General features: G+C 43.0%; 1 protein-coding gene across 4 annotated transcripts in view; it reads left to right on the top strand.

Moving 5' to 3' along the window:
* Positions 1 to 5131: 5131 nt before the first annotated feature.
* SCML4 (Scm polycomb group protein like 4) overlaps positions 5132 to 18947 on the top strand; it is a 122697-nt gene continuing 108881 nt past the window's right edge. For 2 of the 4 annotated variants that reach the window (XM_050786745.1, XM_050786742.1), the window contains exon 1: positions 5132 to 5292. The gene's annotated coding sequence lies outside the window, so the exon portion shown is untranslated. Of the gene's footprint in view, positions 5332 to 18947 lie in introns of all 4 variants that reach the window. The other 2 variants (XM_050786744.1, XM_050786741.1) reach the window with 1 other exon arrangement.

Here is an 18947-nt window from a genome sequence, read left to right as displayed (position 1 = left end):
CTTTAAGTTCTGGGATACATGTGCAGAACGTGCAGGTTTGTTACATAGGTATACATGTGCCATGGTGGTTCGCTGCACCCATCAACCTGTCATCTAGGTTTTAAGCCCCACATACATTAGGTATTTGTCCTAATGCTCTCCCCACCCTTGCTCCCCACCCCTCGACAGGCCCTGGTGTGTGATGTTCCCCCTGTGTCTGTGTGTTCTCATTGTTCAACTCCCACTTATAAGAATTCACACCACTTTTGATTATCACAAAAGAAATGGGTGTTCTTGTGCAGAAAATATAAAAGAAAAATATTACAAAGATAAAAATTATATCACCAAGGAATCATTACTATTTTTTCGTTCTTTTCTTTCTTTTTTGTTTTTTTTTTTTAGGCAGGGTCTTGCTCTGTCGCACAACCTGGAGTGCAGTGGCACCATCACAGCTCACTGCAGCTTCGCCCTCCCCACTGCTCAAGCATTCCTCCCACTTCAGCCTACCGAGTAGCTGGGACTACAGGCATGCACCACCATGCCTGGTTAATTTTTTTCTTTCTAACTTTTTGTAGCGACGAGGTCTCCCATGTTGCCCAGGCTGGTTTTGAACTCCTGGACTCAAGCGATTCTCTCAGTGCAGCCTCCCAAAGTGCTGGGAAGAATCATTGCTCATAACATCTCTTATATTTTGCAAATCATTAGTTTTTTCAAAATAAAATTCTATCCCACATATTATTTTGTAAACTGCAGTATTTTAGCAAACATTTATTGAGAACATTTTAAAAGTTTCATTCCATGTTCTTCTATGGCAACCTTTTTGGGGGTGCTTTGTGTATTCTGTGATTTAGGTTGTTTTTTGTTTATCTTCACTACAAAGAACAGTTTTATCTTTAACTTTAAAAGATCCCTGCTTGAGTAGTTGAAGCTAAGATCTGGCCCCATGGAAGGCAGGCCTTTGGGTTGAAGAAGTGATAGACTGGGGAGTCAAGAGATCTCGCACCCACTCTTGTGTAGTCTGACTAATTAGGTTAAACATTTGGTGCAAAATGGTAATCACAAGCCTTATACCTTCCATAGCCCCTAAGGTTCTCAAACTTGTGTTGAATGATGTGGAAGGAAAGCTGTGGGGCCTCTTGAGTGTGGGAGGCTGTTCTCCCTTCCTTACCACAGGAATGGAATCTTAGCTTTTCTTCCTGTTCTCTCTCCATGCTCTCTCCTCCCTACCTTTACTGCAAATTGATGTCCAAAGCTCTAGTTTACTAGGTCTTATCCTAATGAGAGAAAGGGTACTTTTTGCCCCTTTGTAATCATGGCCATATCCATAATCACAGGTAAGCACTCCTCCAACCCAAAGCATTGTACTGTTCCAGCAGACTGTTGCTTTAAGTTAGAGATAAAGCAGTTCTTAGGATTGTGAAATGTCAGAGCCATAAGTGACCACAAAGATGATCTAGTCCCTTGTTTCATTCTCCCGTGTTATAGACAGTCAATGATTTCACCCATGTCATTGGGTTAGTGGTAGGGCTGGAACAAGGGGAAGTGCCAGGAACCATGAGGTGGAATGATGAATTAGAGTGTCTTTGGGCACAGACTGCCTGGGTCAGACCTGTATCTACCCACTTCTAAGCTGTGTGTCCTTGGGCAAGTTATTTAACATCCCTAAGTCTCAGTTTCCTTATCTGTAAGATGGGGATAGCATCATAATACCTACTTCATTGGATTGTTGTAAATGGGATACAAAATAAGAAGGGTTTCACACGTAATTCTTCAGTAAACGTTAGCTATCATTGTTATCACAAAGGTTGTTTTGGCAGTAGCACTGACTGCCAGTCTAAGACAGAGTCCTCTCCATCTGATGCTTGTGTTGGAAAACACAACTCTAGGACAAAAGCCATTTTTAATGTGAAGGATGTCTTTAACAGCAGCTGACAGAAGGATTACTCTTCAAATGGAGGCTACTCTAAGTAGATTTGCATTTGGGAGGCCCCCAAATTAACTTGCTCCCTCTGGTTGCCTCCTGCTAACCACCAGCCCAGTAGCACTTGTGTGGAGAGAGTGGAACATGCTGCTTGTGGCCTGAGACAGAAATGTAACCACAGCGCCAAAGAAAATTAACAGCGTGGCACAACCTAAGCACCCTTTTCATGGGACAGTGATGTACAAGACTTAGAGAGATGCTAGCTGAGAGTGGTCACTTTTCTTCTTAACAGACCCCTCAGCTAATACCAGTCATACCATCAAATTTCTTTTCTCTTACATGTTTAACTTAAATTTTTCTTGGAATTAAAAACATTTAGGATTTTAAAAAATATTGATTTAAGTTATTAAAGGCTATGTTCCTGGTTGTATTAAGAAAGAAATCCCAGTAAGTTTATATATATATATATATATATTTAAATAAATGTGTGTATATATAGATATATTTAAATAAAAATTGTAGATATACATTTAAATAAAAATATAAATACATATTTAAGTAAAAAACATAAATATATATTTAAAGAAAAATGTAAATATATTTTTAAATAAAAATATAAAGATATATTTAAATAAATATATTTACATATAGATTAAATTTATTAAATTACATAATTTAAATGAATAATTTATTAAATTAAATGTCAAATATTTTGAATAATATATTTAAGTAAATAGATGTTATTTACCTAAATGTATATGTAAAATGTATATATACACATATATATTTTTTTGAGATGGAGTATTGCTCTGTCGCCCAGACTGGAGTGCAGTGGCGCAATCTCAGTTCATTGCAAGCTCCGCCTCCCGGGTTCATGCCATTCTCCCGCCTCAGCCTCCAGAGTAGCTGGGACTACAGGCGCCCGCCACCAAGCTCGGCTAATTTTTTATATTTTTAGTAGAGATGGGGTTTCACCGTGTTTGCCAGGATGGTCTCGATCTCCTGACCTCGTGATCTGCCTGCCTCGGCCTCCCAAAGTGCTGGGATTACAGGCGTGAGCCACTGCGCCCAAGCAATCCAGTTTTTGTTGATTTCAGTTGTAGGCTTTATTACCAAGTTGGCCTGTTAGATGACAGTGGCTGCTTCCCCCATGCACCCACCTTGAGGACAAGGACAATGGTAGCCCATCTGGGAGGAGGCAAGGAGGTTGGGCCTGAGGATCAGAGTGAGAAACACTCACAGAGCTGGGGAGGAAAACCAGCAACTCCTTTCTTTTGGGTAGATTCTGCCGACCCTTTTTCTTCTGTTACAGGACTTGGAGAATATTTCTGATTACTTAAGAAAAATTTTTTTTTTTTTATCCTAAGAAACTTTTTAGAGTGAAAACTGGTCTAATATCTCAGCCCATTCCAGGTGCTTCAAGTTCAATGTAGTGTGGCATGTATGAGGCCACGGGCGTGAGTATAATAACCACTGCAGCTGGGACACAGATGCTATCCAAATTTAAATCGTCTATCGTCTTTCTTTTCTTTTCTTTTTTCTTCTTTTGTTTTCCCTTCCTTCCTTCCTTCCTTCCTTCCTTCCTTCCTTCCTTCCTTCCTTCCTTCCTTCCTTCCTTCCTTCCTTCCATTTTTGATGGAGTTTCGCTCTGTCACCCAGGGTGGAGTGCAGTGGCGCGATCTCAGCTCACTGCAACCTCCGCCTCCCAGGTTCAAGTGATTCTCCTGCCTCAGCCTCCCAAGTAGCTGGAATTACAGGCATGCACCACCAAGCTTCCTGGCTAATTTTTGTATTTTTAGTAGAGATAAGGTTTCTCCATGTTGGCCAGGCTGGTCTCAAACTCCTGACCTCAAGTGATCCACCTGCCTCGGCCTCCCAAAGTGCTGGGATTACAGGCATGAGCCACTGCACCTGGTCCATCCATCTTATTTTCTTTTCTTCTCCTCTTCCTCTTTCTTCTTTAGTGAAATCAATTTATACGAAATGAAAAGGCAAACTACCAAACCTGCCTTTTCCCACACAAAACAACAAAATTTGATGAACTAAAGTAGTGAACTACTTCTTGCTCAATTAATTACAAGGCTTTGACTTAAAACAATTTTTTATATTTTCATAATAAATTTCAGAGGAGAGATTTCTTACATACTTCTAATGTGCTCTGCACATATATTCAGAGAAACCTCAAGTTGTTAATTGCAGTGTTTTTCACTCTCAGTAACTGGCCAGGTCGTGGCCTAAACCTTAATTAGCCCTGGTTGATATTTAGTCCCGGCTAAATTTGTTTGCTGCTCATCCCTACGAGTAAGCCGCATGTTCGTAGAATGGATGTTTCATCTTGTAGGAAATACCTGTGAATATGCCAATATCCCAGAGTGGATGAAATGGGCAATGGGGAGCCCTGCTCCACTTTACAAATAGAAAGGAAAAGAAAAGGTCCCTTCGCCAGCATGAATTGATTTCCCACAGAAAATGCACTGGGGCATGAGAATGAGTAGTCACCCTTTCCCTGTTTCTATCCTGTGAAGGTCCCACCACGTCGAGGTGGGTAGAGATGCCTACACACGCACACACAGGTCTGGAGCCAAAGTCAGGGCCAGCTTTAATGAACTGTACACATGTGTTGTGGGCAGCCGCTGAGTTAATGTGTACAAACATGGTGTGTGCACACACCTGGATAGGCACACTGCTCTGGGAGTCACACAGGCTCTCCCGAACAATGATGCTGTTGTAATATTTCTTTTTGTTTTATTTGTTCAAAGTCAAACATTCACTCTCTCAGATCACCAGTGTCTTATAAGCCTGGTGTTGGCCCACACTGCTGCAGGATTGGGACAAAGAGATGATGTTACAGTCTGGTTTCTATGGCAACAGAGGAGGGGTAATGAAAAGTGAAATGTTGGAAACACCCATTCTAACCATTGTGACATAATTCAGGTTATTACAAGGACGTAACTACCAAAGAAGCAGAAGTGTCATTACCTTGCAGCTCATATCGACAAAAAGCTACACTGCACATTTCTCTTAGTTGGGCTGCTAAGAGGAAGGAAACACGACACACACACACACACACACACACACACACACACACACACACACAGGCCTCGTTTTCTGCATGTAAAATGTGTGTGTTCTTTAAAAGCCAGTGGTTGGCTGGTTTTCCGGACATGATGTGGTTGAAGCTGTCATCGTAATGGAAATTCATTGCTGTAGCTATGGTAAATCGAGTTTTCTGCCTGTGCTGAATGCATTAGTCTAATGAGATGTTTGCAGCTGGAGCGCAGGCTGCTGGAGACTAACTGTGAGCTACTAACACGGGTGGAAGATAGCTTTTGCAATACTCGGTTTGCATGTGCTGAAAGTCATCTGTCTTCTGAGTCAACACTCCTGACCTGGTAAACAACCTGCTCAGGGCTCTGGTGAACAAGCTGTAGGTAAGGGAGATGCACAATTGGAGGCGTGCCGTTGACACGGGATCTTTCTCTTGTAACTGTCAGCATGACAGGTTACCTGTTTTAGTTTTTCTGGGTTGCATGCCCACCTCTATGGCAACGCACAGGAGTGTCCTGCACTAAAACCACTGAGTCCAGTAGGTGAACTTTAGTTCCTCATATGCAAAGTACAGCATTTGATTTATTAACCAGATCTCAGAGGGGAAAATGTAACATTGAATTACATAGTTTATAAATTCGGGCTATATACATGTTCATTACTCTTTAACTCTGCATTTAAATACCTAGAAAGTTATTTTTTTCCAAATGTGAACTCAAGTAACTGGTTAGTTATTTTTTTTCCCTTCACGATAATTTTGCTTTGTTTTGCTTTTTAATTTAAAAAAACTATAGTATGTCTTGGGATAAAAATATTTGCCTAAAATTTGGTTATTAAATTGGTATGTTATGAACATGTAAAAGTGGTTTTTTTCAATTTAATTTTATTTCAAATATGCCAGGTAGAATATTTTACATGTCTTTGTGCTGGTATTTCCTAATTTATCAGGCATAAACAAGAATAATATTTATTGCTAGTTTCTGGTTTTAATTCGTTTTTGGGGAAAAAACCTGGTGACTATGGAGTATTAGCAGCAGTTTTCCCAAGCTCAAAATCACCTCCTTCCCAGGTGGAGTGCTGCGTTTTGAACCAGCTTCCATGTGCTCCTCCCAGAGCATGAGGGGTCCTTTCCAGGTTGCTTGCTGGCTGGACAGGAGCAGTGGATGAGGCCAGGGTGCAGGCTGCTGAGCTGTCTTGCTGAGTTGAGGTGCTTGAGTCAAAGTTCTTTCCACTATCTGTGATCATGAACGAGAGGTGTCTCTAGATTCCATGACGGTACTCATGAGGGTTAGACAATCGGTGGCTTTCTGAGAAAGTGGTTTTTTACTGATCTCAGACACTACAGTACTTGAGAAAGTAATCCAGGCACTTGAGAATCAGGGTGTTCTGTTGTATGCTGTTTTTCTTTCTTTTCAACCAGAGGAACCATTTTTGAAGAATGAGGATTATAGCTGTGTTTTTTTCTCCACTTTTTTTTTTTAAAGCAAAATAGAATATCTGGAGTGAAAGCATAAAAATGTAAAAATAACTATAAAGGAATTCTTAATGTGTTAAACTATCCGGGGGTTATAAAATTTCTGTGGAGCATTTTTTATGTTGCTTGGTAGAATGAGTCTGAAAAAATGAGGGGCTATTTGAGCAACAGCAGCTGGGTGAAGATTACCTGGAAAATCGGTACTGTGTGATCGTCTAAACTCAAATAAAAGGTTAACGTAGAATCTTCAGTTTTAGGAAAGTTGGTGGCTGCACAATCTTTAACTTTTAAACAGGCTTTTTGACAGATTTTTAAAAAATATGAATGTGTTTTCTTTAGCTTTTTAAATTGTGTATGCAGATGAGCTCTGAAATATTTTGGTAAATTCATCAGTTTGCTTCATTTGTGGAATTATAACAAAAGTGCAAATCCCACAAAAATCCAGTTCTTTCATGTTTAACGTGTTTACATTTCTTCCCTGTGCCCCCAAAATTACTTTTATCTTGCTGCAAAAAAAAAGAAAAGAGTAAATGAATGGTAATAGAAAGACAAGAAAACAAGAGAAACAAGAGTAAGTTGCTTTTCATCATTTCTTTGCTTTTGATGGTGTGTTTTCGAGGCCAGGGAAACCAGCAGAAGCAGTTTCACTTTCTGGTTCTCGACTCCTGGGGGCGAGGGTGAAAGGCTGTCTCCTCTAGCAAGCGGCAGGTAAGGTAAGCAGCTCAGCCTACAGAAAACAAGCCAGACTTAAATACTGTCACTTGCTGCAAGAACTTTTATAATGAGAGTTCAAAACAATATTGACTTTAAAAAATATTCAGTAACATTTCCTATTAAAAAATTCAAGCACTACCCTAAAGTACAAACACTTTTGTAATTTGTAAAATTTGAAATGATGAGAAAATCATCTCTGCTGTTTATGTATTTTTAATCTCAATTTTGGATCTCAAATACTTCATTTCAATACATTTAAGGAAACTTAACTGAAGTTCCCTGAAATCATAACAAGGAATGCTCGGAGAGGAATAACCTTTCTGGGAATCTGGAGGCTGAAATGTTAGAGTGCTTCATAGGTCTGTTTACAATTTTGTGTGGCCTGAGGACACATCACACACGTGTCCACGCATCCTTTATGACAGGCACCTTAGAGAACTTTTGGTCCAGGCAGAGGTGGTGGCTGGAGCTTGAAAGGCACTTACAGGGCCCTGTTAGGGATCTGCGGGACAATTTTCCTCCCCAAGTCCCTGCCCTTGGAAACCTCAATATCACATGGGTAGATACCAGGGAGCTGGGATGTGCCCATCTCACTCCACAAGTCCCGAAGAGCGTGGGAGGCGATGCTACCCCTCATTGGGCTGGGAGCCTTAGGATAGCAAGCATCTCCAGTGTCATTCTTCCCCTGAGCCCTCAGATTGTATTTGGGGATGGAATGGGAAAGAAGGGAAAGGAGATGAGAAAAGACCCTCTTTTAATCTAATTATCATGGAGCATAAAATCTTGTCTAACATTTTGCGGATGAAGTTTGTGAAAGCAATTGCCTTTGGTGTGATCACACAAGCTTCTCTCTTTTGGTGGGCAAATTCGACATTTCTAAGAAGGAACTTTTAAAACATGCCTCCCTGGACATCTTCTTTCTTCATTCTGCAATCTCTCAAAAGGCTAGTTTTAGATTTACATGTTTTTTAATGTTTTCATTGCCTTCAAAAGCAGACAGGTGAGGCGAGGCGAGGGGGATTAAAAATAGCCCCTGGGAGAGACATTAAACGGCTTGGTACAGATATAATGTAACAAAAGCCACCAGGGTATGTAGTAAATTACTCTAAATTTTAATTAATGAGTCACAAAAGCCACACCACAAGCTTTAAAAATTACCCTTTTATCAATAAGGTGATAATTAACTTTCTCTGGAATTAGCAGTTCTCTCAGCCCCGGGGCAGTATGCAGCCTAGTAAGTTCTCTGGAATGCTGCCAATTTTTAACAATTGGTCTTTTGGCAAACCTACTGGATTTTAATTCAAACATCTATTGTGACATTTTCCAACATGGTCCACAGACCATTAGGATCACCCAAATCATGATAAAATTTCTGAGGTCAAAAGAGTAGCTTGGAATGTTTGAATTGCATTTGAATATGTCACTTTATCTTTCTTCTTTTTTTTCTTTTCTACCTTTCCCCACCCCAAACTTCTGCATTTGCAAGAGCGCAGTACTCCAGTCTGCTGTACATCTCTACTAGAGTCTCTGCTGTACATTGCCGTGGCGAACCCTGCATTTGTTGATATGCCCATACCAAGTCCGAACGCCTTGGCTGCCAGCCAGTGGGTTCTAAGCTTTTTTCGTTGCTGTTGCACTCATCTTGGTTTCAATTCTGGCAAGGGCTCACTCCATGTTTTTGCAAACTCTCACCCGTGGTTTGTCAAATGCTGATCTTTAGATTGAGACTTGAAGAGGCACTTTGGGCAGCAGGGCCATTTTGGACATGCTTACAGAGGCTTGGAATTTAGCTTCTTCTGATCTGCATATATTAATGTCTGAAGAGGCACAGACAGGAGCATTCAGCATTGCAGAGCAGCCTTCCCCACAACAGCCCTTCTGAGACATGCACACGCACACACGCACACACATGCACACACACACACACACACACACACACCCCTCCCAGTGCTGCTGGTCACTGGTGGGTGGCATTCAGGGACAGCCTCAGGAGGGACACTGCTATTTGGGTATAGCATCTGGAAGGCAAGTGGTGATGGATGCAGATCATCCCTTCAAAAGTCAGCCTCCTCTCTTCCCTCTGGATCTTTCAAATGTTAGCATTGCTGGGATCCTGCTTCTCTCAGCCAAGAGACGTGGCCAGGGCTGGATACCGGTGACAAGGCTTCCTGCTGTGTTAAGCAGGCAGTTCTGACACAGACAAGAACATCCCTGCCTTCAGGCAGATGGGGTGGAGACCAGCAGCAAGCTGCAATTGTGCATTCTGGAATAAATCAGCACTTAGCCATCCGGAGAAGCCCTTAGCTACTGCGGAGGAGATAAAACACCTCTTGCTTCTTGGGATGATTATTTCTTGGGCTACTGTTTTAGGACAGAAAGGAATTTACTACCCGGTGGCAGTTCTCACTTTGTATTAAGCTGAAAAGTCATTCCATTGAGTCCATTTGACACTCTGAAGTAATGGGAGCAGATTTTGACAGCCACATTGCATGTTTCCCAGGGATGACTATCACTATACCAGTTTTACTAGTTGTCTTTTAGCCCAGTGATAAGAAACCATATAAACTCCTCTTTACTCTGCCACCAACTCAGACACATGCTGCCTAAATTTTCATTTGTGGGGAGGCAGATGTGATTTTTTTTTTTTTTGGCAGTTGCATTTTTTGATCAGATAAATGCAACCCACCATTGCTGATTTTCAAGAATGATTGAACATTCCTGCAGCCAGACTGTCTTAGTCTTTTGAGAAACTGGCTGGGCTGAGGAGTGGTCTTACTTTTTCCAGAAAACACACAAGACAGAAGCAGAGGAGTGGAGCAGGCTGTTACGATAAAATTAGTATGCCGGGAAAAAATAGTGTCAACACTGTGCTTTGAAAGGTGGTGATGTTGTCTGCTTAGCCCCGCGATGGTGACTCAACTTTGGGGAGCTGAATATTTGGTAAACAAAGCCTTGCCCTTTTCCTCTCCCTGTGCTGATCATTACAGAGAAGACCTCATTGTTTCAAAACAGAAATATATGGCCTGAAAGTAATCCTAAAGAAATGTGCAGCCTCCCATGAAGATGAGTACTCAACTTGGGAACAAGGCAAAGAATTGCCTTGGCTGGGTCTAAATCCAGCCAGGGGAAAGTGGTATGGAGCAAAGAGGCAGTGGGATAAAACAAAGAGAAAGGAGCCTGTTCCTTCTCCCTTCCAACCCAGCACTTGACCTTCACTCTCCCTCTCACACCCCCAGTGCAGTTCAGAAAGGATTCAGTAATAACTATGAGTACCATACAGCTCTCAGCTCATAGACCATAGGGGCCTTTTCTTTTGAATTGAAGAAAAGATTTTCTCTTCTCCTGTCCTCTTTTGTCCACAGGTCATCCTGGGACATCATCGCTCTGATGAGAAAACCAGGGTTGAACACTAAGTTGTATGTTTTTTCCTGGTGTCTAGAGCCAGGGCCTGCCCCTCTCACCAGGCCCATGAAACACTTGGAGCCACCACGTCTAAGGCCCTGCCTTGGATGCAGCTTCAAGTTGGCCTGGGGCTGGCCTCGGGATTTTAATCCTGTTTTGACAAGGAGTCTGCCTTGGTGAATAAGCAAAGGAAGAATCAGAGAGAAAAACACAAGGCGAAAGCCTATTCCAGGGCATTCATGCTTTTGGTTTTGGAGACAGGATTTGGGGGTCAAGTAACTTAATTCCTTTGGGCCTAACCATTTCTGAGTGATTATAGGACTATAAGAATCATTCTCATTCTTTGTGACCTTCCAAAGAAGATGCTGACCTCTTTCCTTCACAGTTCTTTAGGATTTAGTGCCCTCATTATTGGGAAATTTTGGTGATGTCAAGGCTTTATCAAACAATTAGCTATTAAAACATGCTGTTGATTCCAAAAAGAATAACTCACAAATGTTGCACAATGCGTTGGGTTTATTGATCAGTAAAGAATTCCACTGTGGGAATAGATTTCTGTCATTTTTTCAGCCATGAGAAATCTGTGGTCATTTGTTGGATTCAAGCAAGATTTGGTTCATGCTGTTGCCATTGTGGCCTGTGCTGGGGGAGTTTGCCTTGAGACTTAGGAGTCAACAGAGCAGCCATCTGGGCACTGCCCCTTGTATTGGAAATTCTCCCTTTCAGATGCCAAAGGTGCCCAAGCATATTCGACTATATCACTTTTAAGACCTCGTTTGCAAAAAAGCTTCAAGTGGAAAGCTGTAGATAGCGTTAAATTTTGGTATGCAAATTACAAAGCATAGAAACAGTGGGGGAAAAAGCTGGTTCTAATGCTCGAAATCACCACCCACGGTGTGAAAATATAGCTCTTGTTTTCAGTGTCTTAACATAATTAGTACCAGAGACTTAACATAAATAAAGAGGGCAAACGGCATGGTGGGGTTGTGTTGGTGCCTGATGTGGAAATGGTTAATTGGTCCCACAGTGAGAAACTGTACAACCATGTGTTGCTTTAATGTGACCAGGTGAGTATAAACTCTCTCCAGGGATGTGAAGTTAGTACTCGATTTGGGAGGTGATATGTGTGAGAATATGTGGGGACCAATGATATGATGGTATAGAGGATTGGTTCTTTCTTTCTAGGGCCCTCTCTTTTAGTTAGAAGTCATTTGGCATGAACCCAGTAAAGAAGAATAAAGCAACTAAGAGTGATCTGACAGTAGAATAAGAAAAAAGTACATTGAGTGATTTTTTTTTTTTTCCTATTTTTTTTTGAGATGAAGTCTTCCTCTGTCACCCAGGCTGGAGTACAGTGGTGCGATCTCAGCTCATTGCAGCCTCCGCCTCCCAGGTTCAAGAGATTCCTGCCTCAGCCTCCCAAGTAGCTGGGATTACAGGTGCCCACCACCACACCCAGCTAAGTTTTGTATTTTTGGTAGAGACAGGATTTCACCATGTTGGCCAGGCTGGTCTCGAGCTTCTGACGTTAGGTGATCTGCCCACCTTGGCCTCCCAGCATGCTAGGATGAAGGCGTGAGCTATTGCACCTAGCCTACAAAAAGGTACATTCAGAAAGGTTTGTCTAATATGTATTTCCCTGGAAGCAGCCCAAATCTCTGTTCAGGTCAGATGCTGAGAAATTGAGTTCTTATTCATTGGCTTGGCCTCACGGTAGTGTGAGATTAACTGGAAGTGTAATTGTTTAGAAAACATATTTCTGGGCACAGGTTAGGTCATTGTTTTTATGACTATATTTGACATTTTCATGCCTGAAGGAAAAAAAAAATTCCATTGGACCAAAGACCCAGCTGGTCCCTGTAAATTTTTAACAGCAGATAACACAGGTTATGGAACTTTCGGGACAAAGTTAAGCAAACTCAGGCCACGTTTTGGCAGAGATTTCCTGTATTCTGCGTGTGTACTTTGTGAATTGAACATCAGTTTCAGGGGTTTTCTTTCTCATCCCTGAGAGTGCAGATTTAAAACAGAGTAAGGAGACTTTATGCTGGAATCGTGGTGCCACTGAAGTCCCAGACCATGTTCCAGCTAGCTCACTCCTCTGTGGAGAAGTTAAAATGACAACTAAACAATATGTTTGAGGGAAAAGCATCTAACATTCAAGGAAAGAATTAAAAGCAAAAATCTATACTCTGAGAAGTGATCTCAAAGTGAATCCTGGATTCTTAGACTGAATGGGTTTCAAGGCCTCTCTCCCAGGTCAAGGCCCAAACTCCCCGCTAACGTCTCGGAAGGAGGCAGACAGCACAAGACTCTATCCTCCCATTGTTAGGAAGCTCCAGTTGTTAGCAATTTCCTACCTTTCTTCTCCAGTACCTTCTTCCTCCCCTGAGAGCCTACTTGTGTGTTCAGAGCTGCACAGAATCCATGTAAATGGAGCCGCATGTATTCCAATTCAGAAAAGCCAGTTTCATGGCCACCAATGTGACCTAGGGCAAGTATCGTGGCATCCTGAGCCTCCTCTCCTCCCTGGAGATGTTCTTCCTGTCAGTCCCCACTGCTGAATGGTTCAAAGGAAACAGTATGTGGAAAAGGGCTTTGTAAAGCATAAATGCTGTACGGATGATAATACACATTTGCATCAGTAGAGCATGATGTGCTCAGGGATGCGGAGGGAAGCATGAAACATGCTTTGTCTTACTTACCATGTTTGATCCACACAGGAAGTCAATACAGGAGGGGCTGTTTTTACCGCCAACATACAGATGGGGAAACTGAGGCTTATATTACACATAACTAACTTATTGAGGGCCACACGGCCCTAGGAGTCTGTGAGTCTTTCCTCCTCTGGTTTGAGCAGTGGCCAGGGCATCCGTGTCTTTTCACCTGCGAGGGCTGAAGAGAAAGAACTCTTTCATGCTGAGCGCCAGCCTCTCCTGCTTGGCCTGGCAGGGCCACTCCAGGTCCGGCAGGTTCCAGAAAGGAAATGATTCCCTGGTGTTTCCACTTGGAAAGGCATTTTTGATCTATGGAAAATTTCTTTTAAAGCAGTGAGCTCTTAGGCCTATCAGACCCACCCCCCATTTTTATTGCAAATATATTCAAGCACCTGGTTTACAATTCTGAGGTGAAATTCCTGGATAATATAACTCACTCCCACCCATAAGTTTCACAAAAAATTAATATAATGTCATAACCAAAATATAAAGAAGAATGAGGCAAAGTATTTGCTAATTACTTCCAACGCAGGCACCTGCCTCTGGGCAACAGAACGAAGTGATCGGGGGCTGACACCTGCCCCCAGAAGGTCAGGCCGGGCCACCCCTCCAATGCAGTCTAAGTCAGAGGAGTGGGATTGGTGACTCAGATAACATGAGCTGCTGCGGGTAGTGTGATCTTCCAAAATGATACCCAACTATTGGAATTCTGAAGAAAATAAACAGTTTTCCTTTGATTTATGTACCAATGGCATTCCTGGAAAAGAAAGTGTAAAATGTCTATTACAGCTGAGCAGAAATATCTATTGCTTATTTGTAAAATAAGTTAGTCCCAGGTTCAGAAAAGCGGGGTATTTCTATACAGCGAGACAATGCTTTCATTGTGTGGGACTGCTCCATCCATTGAGGGACACCCAGCATCCCTGGTCTCTGCCCTCTAAGTGGCAGGAATGCCCACTCTGCCCCCAGCATTGTATCAGATACAACCGTCACCGACACATTTCCGAAATGCCCCTCTGCCAAAGCTGTTACCATCACTGTTCAGCACCTGTGGATCAGAGCGGCCACTCATTTTACTTTCTCCTGCCTCCCCAAGCACTCTGATTAATTAAGGCTTGAAAAAAGATGGTTCTGTTTTGCCAGTTTCCTGCATGATCACTATGCAGAGCGCTTTCAAAGATCATGGGAGGAACTTTGGGGTGCCCTTAACATTCTAGGAAGATGCTTGCTAGTGAATTTCTTCTGAAAACTATAGTTTCTATCATGTGTCAGTCTCCTTCAGATTATGCATAGGCTTTATCACATGTATGGTGTTTTAGAAAGCACCTTTGTACGGCCTGGCACGGTGGCTCACACTTGTAATCCCAGCACTTTGGGAGGCCGAGGGCGGCGGATCACTGAGGCTGGGAGCTCGAGACCAGCTTGGCCAACGTGGCGAAACCCCGTCTCTACTAAAAATACAAAAATTAGCCAGGTGTGGTGGCACACACCTGCACGCCCAGCTACTCGGGTGACTGAGGCCTGAGAATCGCTTGAACCTGGGAGGTGGAGGTTGCAGTGGGCCAAGATTGTGCCGTTGCACTCCAGCCGGGGTGACAGAGTGAGATCCTGTCTTAAAAACAAACAAACAAACAACAAACAAACACCTTTGTAAAATCCTCACTATTCTGTAGGTTGGCTTAAAATGATTAACACTTCCTGAGGGACTGTGATGGTATTCACACTTACCGAGGGACTGTGATGTTGCAGGCATTGTGGGTATCCACACAACAGCCCAGAAACATATCACCATTCCATGTCACAGACCAAAAGGCAGAGATTCAGTGAGCTTAAACAAATGTACCAAGATCACCTGTTAAATGGTATAACTGGGTCTCAAATTCAGGTGTGTCTGACTTTAAAACTCACACCTTTTTTCCAGTCTGACTTGCCACTTGAATTAAGTGGCTCCACAGTGAACTTTTTTATTCATGCTGTTGAAACCCCATTCTGAGGACTTTCTCCTTATTCAATACATAAGAACGAGGTAAGGGAATAAAGATGGCCACAAATTCTTTGACATTCCTTCCATGGAGATGTGGAGTCTAACTCCCCTCTCCTTGACTGGCATGTGTTGCTTGGCTCTTGGGATTGGTGGAAGTGACCTTCCAGGATGGATACATGGAGCCTTGCAGCTCTACTGGGTCCTTGGACGCTAGCTCTTGGCACTCTCAGTCACCACGGGACTGCCCTGGGCACCACTGCCCGGAGGCTGCCATGCGGTGAGAAGCCAAAGGCACATGGAGAGGCTCTGGAGGAAGAGACACAGAGAGAAAGAGGTGGGAGACATGGAGGGATCAGACACATGGGTGAAGAACCCATCCTGCATGTGTGGACCACCAAGTCCCAGCCACCCCAGCTGCTGTCACACAGACCACAGACGAACTGCCCAGGCAAGCCTCTCTGAATTCCTGACTCACAAAATGGTGAGCTATGAGAAGCTACCAAGTTTGAACTTGTACTTAATGCAGCGACTGGTAACCGCAGCATGTAGTCATGGCATTCTTTCTGTTGTATTGTGCCTTATTTTTGATGCCTAAGAAAGAACCATCTTCCTGCCAAAAAAGTAGGCAAAAATTCACTATAAAATATAGTTGACCTCCATTTGGTAGAGATTGAAACAAGAGAGAGAAGGTTTGTTCCATGACCATTCTGTAAACCATTCCCCACCTCCACCTTCAAAATGTACCCAGTCACACCATCTGAAGTGTGTTTTCAGTGGGCACTGTTATTTTAATGTGTATTTAATTTTACAGTTGGTTTACATATATACATATACATATATATGTAATATTTTTAGAGATGGAGTCTCACTCTGTCACCCAGGCTACAGTGTAGTGGCATGATCTCAGCTCACTGCAGCCTCTGCCTCCCAGGCTCAAGCCATCCTCCCACCTCAGCCTCCTGAGTAACTGGGACTATAGACGCCCACCACCACCCCAAGCTAATTTTTTGTATTTTTGGTAGAGACAGGGTTTCTTCATGTTGCCAGGCTGGTCTCGAACTCCTGAACTCAAGCCATCCTCCTGCCTCCACCTTCCAAAGTGCTGGGATTATAAGCATGAGCTATCTTGCCCAGCCTATATTTATATTTTTAACAATAAACATGTGATTTGAATTTATTAGTGTGACATAAAGTTTCATTAAAATGTATTCATTTAAATAGGCCATTTAAAGATTTAGTAAATATTAGGAATGCAGGAGGTGTAGTAGTTAGGGTTCTCCAGAGAAACGGAACCAATAGGGTGTGTGTGTGCGTGTGTGTGTGTGTCTGTGTGTAAAGAGCTCTACTACTAGGAGTTGGTCAAATGATTATGGAAGTCGAGAAGTCCTGAGATCTGTGATTGGAAGCTGGAGATGCAGGGGAATCTATGGTATAGTTCAGTTCAAAAGCCAGCAGACACGAGACCCAAGAAGAGCTCATGTTTTAGTTTGAGTCTAAAGGCAGAAAAGAAAATGTCCCTGCTGGAAGGCAGTCAGGCAGGGGGAAGTCCCTCTTGCCCCATGGAGGGCCAGCCTTTTTGTTCTCTTCAGGCCTTCAGTGGATTGGGTGAAGTCCCCCAACGCTGTGGGTTGTCATCTGCTTTACTCAGTTCACCAATTCAAACGTTAATCTCTTCCAAAAACCCCCTCACAGAAACACTTGGAATAATGTTTAACCAAATACCAGGGCACCCACGGCCCAATCTAGTTGACACATAAAACTAAACATCAGAGGAGGTATCGGACATGGCAAATATTACAAAGGTTGCACCCCAGGTCTGAAGCTTGGTAAGCACTGCTTTGAGCTCTAGACTGTCCCCGTCTCTGGTATGGAGGGTTTGGAGCTGACACCCTGGTGGGATTGTTCAGTTCATCTACGGGGACTGTGATCCTCTGACTGTTTTCCAGAATGTCTCCTGGGAAGGTTATCTTTCATTTTCAGAGCATCTTTTAGAGACTGTCGTGACTAATTCTGGGGATATTTGAGCCACCCTTCAGAATTCCAGCTGCCCTCCAGGGAGAGGGAGTTTCCCGGCAATCCACCACTGGCCACTGTGTTTATCGTCAGTGCCTCAGCTGCCCATAGATCTGCAGTTAAGGCTCCCTGCTGGCTCCCCCACAGGATCACATGTCACACAAACTTGGTCCTCTAGTGAGAGAACGTCTGCCCTGGAAGTCAAGATTGTTGGAAACCCTGTCTCACTATTTAATGTTAAGTCTGGCTCAGTGATGACACAGATGAAACTGCTCAATTCAGATGTGATGGTTAAAATATGACATCATAGACGCTATGACCGGTCCATGTCTCACAACCATTAAGGAAGCTGGATGTTTTCATGTCCCCCTCTGGGTTCTGCTTGTTTAGATGATGCTGTTTGGCACCATCAGTTTCACTTCCCCACTGCCCACTCTGTGAATTTGTGTCCAGACTGCCCCCGGAAGCAGAAGAAAAAGTCTTTAGGTCAGCAGTTTTACCTCTTTGGCCTCTTTGACTGGAAGTGTCATCGCAGAACAGAAAATCATTGAGGGGACCTTCAGAGGGATTGAAGACACATTTTTTTCCCCTTTAGGCTGATGCCTTTTGATGGGGGCATTTTGGGCAGCCCTCAGCTTACACAAAGTGCTGCAAATCAGTATACCTGTTATTGCTGTCACTCTGTCTTCTGCTGTCTGAGACAGGAATGGAAGCACCCACCACTTAGAAAGACAAGATGTGGTAGGGCTGGAGAGAGGAGTAGGGGTAGGCTGATTCAGAAAGTAATACGAAGAACACCAGGAACCACAAAATGCAATCAAGAAAACAGGCAAGTTCATAAAAACAAGTTGTATTTATTTTGACTATATATTAATAGGATGGAAACAGTGGTGATCTGGCTCCTGTGTTAAAGAAGAAAATGTATTCACAGTGCTGTATCAGTCTTGTAGGGCTGCCATAACAAAATCCTGCAGACGGGGTGGCTTACACAGCAAAAATTCATTTTCTAACAGTTCTGAAAGCTAGAAGTCCAAGATCAAGGTGCCAGTGGCTCTTGTTTCTCTGAGGCCTCTCTCCTTGCCTTGCACGTGGCTGCCTTCTCACTGTCCTCATGCAGCCTTTCCTCGTTATGCTTCCACTCCTGATGTCTCTTCCTTTTCTTATAAAGACACCAGCCCTATTGGATTAGGGCCCCATCCTTATTATAATACCTCATTTAGGCTTAAGTATGTCTTTAAAAGCTCTATCTCCAGGTAGGGAGTGGTGGCTCACATGTGTAATCCCAGCACTCCGGGAGGATGAGGTGGGAGGATTGCTTGAGCCCAGGAGTAGAGCCTGGGAAACATAGTGAGACCCCCATCTCTATAAAAAGAGAAACTAGCTCTATCTCCAATTACATTTCACATTGGGAGTTATGACTTTAATATATGATTTTTGGGGTTGGGGGAACAACTCAGTTTATAATAGTGTTTAAGATTTCATCTGACAGTTTAATCTGTTTCCCTAGAAGCGATCAATGGTAAATGTGTTTCATAATGGCCTATTATTACTTACCAAACACCTGAAATTTCTTTAAATTTTAGGCCACTCACATTCCTGCTGCCCTCATTCCAGATAGCCAAAGGACTTCAGGAAGGTTTCAACTCTACCCCAGGGCAGAGAAGACATCTGTCTCCAGATCCCTCTTAAAGAAGA

Source organism: Macaca thibetana, chromosome 4 (assembly GCF_024542745.1).
Source record: "Macaca thibetana thibetana isolate TM-01 chromosome 4, ASM2454274v1, whole genome shotgun sequence".
NCBI lineage: Eukaryota > Metazoa > Chordata > Mammalia > Primates > Cercopithecidae > Macaca > Macaca thibetana.
Note: the sequence above shows the minus strand (reverse complement) of the source record. Positions and strands in the feature narration are given on the sequence as shown.